This window comes from Chaetura pelagica, unplaced genomic scaffold (genome assembly GCF_000747805.2).
Source record: "Chaetura pelagica isolate M959 unplaced genomic scaffold, ChaPel_1.0 scaffold603, whole genome shotgun sequence".
Taxonomy (NCBI): domain Eukaryota; kingdom Metazoa; phylum Chordata; class Aves; order Apodiformes; family Apodidae; genus Chaetura; species Chaetura pelagica.
The window spans coordinates 85174-90010 of record NW_009952810.1 but is presented as its reverse complement, the minus strand read 5'-3'; positions in this window follow the sequence as shown (position 1 = coordinate 90010).

The following is a 4837-nucleotide window of genomic DNA, read 5'->3' as shown; positions in this document are numbered from 1 at the left end:
GCGGACCCGGCACCATGAGCAGCGCGGCGGAGCCTCCCCCCGCCCGGAAGGTAACCCCCCCCCGCGGACCAGTATAGACCAGTATGGACCAGTTCGGACCAGTTTGGGTTCGGAACCGTCCACCCCAACCGGGATTCGGAACTGGTTTAGACCCATTTGCCTAGTTTAGCCCAGTTTGGGCTTTAACTGGTTCGGACCCCTCAGCCCAGTTTGGGTTTGGACCAGTCCGGACCAGTATAGACCAGTATGGACCAGTTCGGACCAGTTTGGGTTCGGAACCGTCCACCCCAACTGGGATTTTAAACTGGTTTGGAGTAATTTTCCCAGTTCTCCCAGTTTGGGCTTTTAACTGGTTTGGACCCCTCAGCCCAGTTTGGCCTTGGACCAGTCCGGACCAGTATGGGCCAGTTTAGACCAGTTTGGGTTCGAACCGGTCCACCCCAGCTAGGATTCTGAACTGGTTTGGACTCATTTTCCCAGTTCAGCCCAGTTTGGGCTTTGAACTGGTTCGGACCCCTCAGCCCAGTTTGGGTTTGGACCAGTCCGGACCAGTATGGACCAGTCCGGACCAGTTTAGACCAGTTTGGGTTCAGAACCGTCCGCCCCAACTGGGATTCTGAACTGGTTTGGACCCATTTTCCCAGTTCTCCCAGTTTGGGCTTTTAACTGGTTTGGACCCCTCAGCCCAGTTTGGGCATGGACCAGTCCGGACCAGTTCGGACCAGTTTGGGTTTGGAACCATCCACCCCAACTGGGATTCTGAACTGGTTTGGACCAATTTGTCCCGTTCAGCCCAGTTTGGGCTTTTAACTGGTTTGGACCCCTAGCCCAGTTTGGGCTTGGACCAGTCCAGTCCAGTTTGGACCAGTCTGGACCAGTTTGGGTTTGGACCTGGTCCACCCCAACTGGGATTTTGAACTGGTATTTTCCCAGTTCAGCCCAGTTTGGGCTTTTAACTGGTTTAGACCTCTCAGCCCAGTTTGGGCTTGGACCGGTCCAGCCCAGTTCAGCCCAGTTTGGGTTCACATAGGTCTGGCCCTACTGGGACTTTTTACTGGTTTGGACCCATTTGACCAGTTCAGCCCAGTTTGTCCCAGTTCAGCCCAGTTTGTGCTTGAACTGTTTCAGACCCGTTTGTCCCAGTTCAACCCAGTTTGTCCCAGTTTGGTCCCAGTCCCGCCTGTCCTGTCCTGGTTTAGCCCAGTCCAGACCCTAAACCCATCCCAGTTTGGCCCAGTTTGACCCCAACTCAACCAGCACCATCCCAGTTTGACCCCAGCACATCCCAGTTTGGTCCCAGTCCAACCCAATTAATCCCAATTTGACCCCAACCCATCCCATTTTAGTCCCAATCCAAACCAATTAATCCCAGTTTGTCCCAGTCTGGACCCTAAATCTATCCCAGTTTAGGCCCAGTCCCACCCAGTTCATTCCAGTTTAACCCCAAACCATCCCAGTTTAGGCCCAGTCTCACCCAGTTCATCCCAGTTTCCCCCAATTTGACCCCAACCCATCCCAGTTTAGTCCCAGTCCAAACCAATTAATCCCAGTTTGTCCCAGTCTGGACCCTAAATCCATCCCAGTTTAGTCCCAGTTCAACCCAGTTCATCCCAGTTTAACCCCAGCCTGTCCCAGTTTAGTCCCAGTCCAACCCAGTTCATCGCAATTTAACCCCAGCTCATCCCAGTTTAGTCCAAATTTAACCCAAACTTGTCCCAGTTTAGTCCCAGTCCAACCCAATTCATCCCGGTTTGGTCCAGTCCAGACTCTAAACCCATCCCAGTTTAGGCCCAGTCCCATCCAGTTCATCCCAGTTTAACTCTAACCCATCCCAGTTTAGTCCCAGTCCCATCCAGTTCATCCCAGTTTAACTCTTAACCCATCCCAGTTTAGTCTCAGTCCAACCCAATTCATCCCAGTTCAACCCCAACTTGTCCCACTTTAGTCCCAGTGCAACCCAATTCATCCCAATTTAGTCCCAGTCCAACCCAGTTTGGCCCAGTCCAGACCCTAAACCCATCCCAGTTTAGGCTCAGTCCCACCCAGTTCATCCCAGTTTCCCCCAATCTGACCCAAACCCATCCCAGTTTGATCCCAGTCCAACCCAACTCACCCTGATCTGCTACCAGCCCGTCCCTGTTCGTTCCCAGTCCAACCCAGTTAGTTCATCCCAGTTTAACCTCAACTGGTCCCAATTTAGTCCCAGTGCAACCCAGGTCATCCCAGTTTGGTCCAGTACAGACCCTAAATTCATCCCAGTTTAGGTCCAGTCCCATCCAGTTCATCCCAGTTTAACTCTTAACCCATCCCACTTTAGTCCCAGTCCAACCCAATTTATCCCAATTTAGTCCCAGTCCAACCCAATTTATCCCAATTTAGTCCCAGTCCAACCCAGTTCATCCCAATTTAGTCCCAGTCCAACCCACTTCATCCCAGTTTGGCCCAGTCCAGACCCTGAACCCATCCCAGTTTAGGCCCAGTCCTGCTCTGTTCATCCCAGTTTGGCCCAGTCCCACTCAGTTCATCCCAGTTTCTCCCAATCTGACCCAAACCCATCCCAGTTTGATCCCAGTTCAACCCAACTCACCCCGATCCGATCCCAGCCTGTCCCGGTTTGTTCCCAGTCCCACCCAGTCCATCCCAGTTTGGCCCAGTAGGGCCAGTTTCTCACCCTGTCCCCCCTCCCGGCAGCTCCTGAAGCCGCTGCTGGAGAAACGGCGCCGGGACCCGGACCCTGGAGCGGCTGCGGCTGCTGCTGCTTTCGGCCACGCGCGACCAGGTGAGCCTCTGTCGCGACTATCGCGAGCTATCGCCACTATCGCGACCCTATTGCGTCTATCGCAGCTCTATCGTGACCCTATCGCGGCTCTATCGGGCCTGTTGCGGCCCTATCGCAACTTGTCACGACTATCACGACACTTATCACGAATATTGTGACCCTGTTGTGACTATTGCGACTCTATCACGACTATCACAGGACTGTCATGGCTCTGTCACGACTATCACAGCTCTATCGCAGCTCTGTCATGACTATTGTGACTCTATCACGACTATCACAGCATTTGCATGGCTCTATCGTGACTATCACAGCACTATCATGGCTCTATCACGACTATCACGGGGCTATCACGACTCTCACAACTATCACAGCTCTATCATGGCTCTGTCGTGCCTCTTGCAGCTCTATTGCGACTCTGTCGTGACTATCACGACTCTGTCACAACTATCACAGCACTATCATGGCTCTATCACGACTATCACAGGACTGTTGTGGCTCTATCATGCATATAGTGGCCCTATTGCAGCTCTGTCGTGACTATCATGACTATCACAGCACTATCGTGACTCTATCACGACTATTGCAACTCTGTCATGGCTATCACAGCACTATCATGGCTCTATCGTGCCTATTGCAGCTCTGTCGCAACTCTGTTGTGACTATCGTGACTATCGTGACTATCACAGGACTATCAAGGCTCTGTCATGACTATCGCGACACTATCAACACTGTATCATGACTCTATCGTGACTATCACAGCACTACCATGGCTCTATCACGACTATCACACAACTATGATAGCTCTATCGTGCCTATTGTGGCTCTATCATGACTATCACGACTATACAGCTCTATCATGGCTCTGTCGTGCCTCTTTCAGCTCTATTGCGACTCTGTCGTGACTATCACGACTCTGTCACGACTATCACAGCACTATCATGGCTCTATCACGACGATCACGGCTCTATCACGATGATCACAACACTATCGTGAGTCTATTGTGGCTCTGTCACGACTATTGTGCCTGTCATGGCTCTGTGGCAGCTCTGTCGTGACTATCGCAGCACTATCATGGCTCTGTCATGACTATCATAGCTCTGTCACGACTATGGCAGCTCTATCGCGACTATATCGTGGCTCTGTCATGACACTACTGTGCTGCACTACCATGGCTCTATCACGACTATCACACAACTATGATAGCTCTATCGTGCCTATTGTGGCTCTATCATGACTATCACGACTATACAGCTCTATCATGGCTCTGTCGTGCCTCTTTCAGCTCTATCGTGACTCTGTCGTGACTATCACAGCTCTGTCACGACTATCACAGCACTATCATGGCTCTATCACGACGATCACGGCTCTATCACGATGATCACAACACTATCGTGAGTCTATTGTGGCTCTGTCACGACTATTGTGCCTGTCATGGCTCTGTGGCAGCTCTGTCGTGACTATCATGGCTCTATCGCGACTATATCGTGACTATCACAGCACTACCATGACTCTATCACGACTATCACAGCACTACCATGGCTCTACCATGACTATCGTGGCTCTATCATGACGCTATTGTGCCTGTCATGGCTCTGTGGCAGCTCTGTCGTGACTATCATGGCTCTATCGCGACTATATCGTGACTATCACAGCACTACCATGACTCTATCACGACTATCACAGCACTACCATGGCTCTACCATGACTATCGTGGCTCTATCATGACGCTATTGTGCCTGTCATGGCTCTGTGGCAGCTCTGTTGTGACTATCCCTGCGCTATCACGGCTCTGTCACAACTCCCACTGCACTGTCACGACTATCATGGCTCTATCGCAGCTCTGCCAAGGCTCTATCATGATTATTTCGCCTTTGTCACGACTCCTGGAGCTTCACTGTCACTCCCACAGCCCTGACCTGGCTCCCCTGTGACGCTATCGCGATCAACAGGGCTCCAGAGGGGGGGGGAGGGGGGTTGCCACTGTTGGGATTATCGCAACTATCACGATAGTCCCAGCTCTGTGACAACTCTGCTCTGTCACGACTCTGTCAGGCCTCT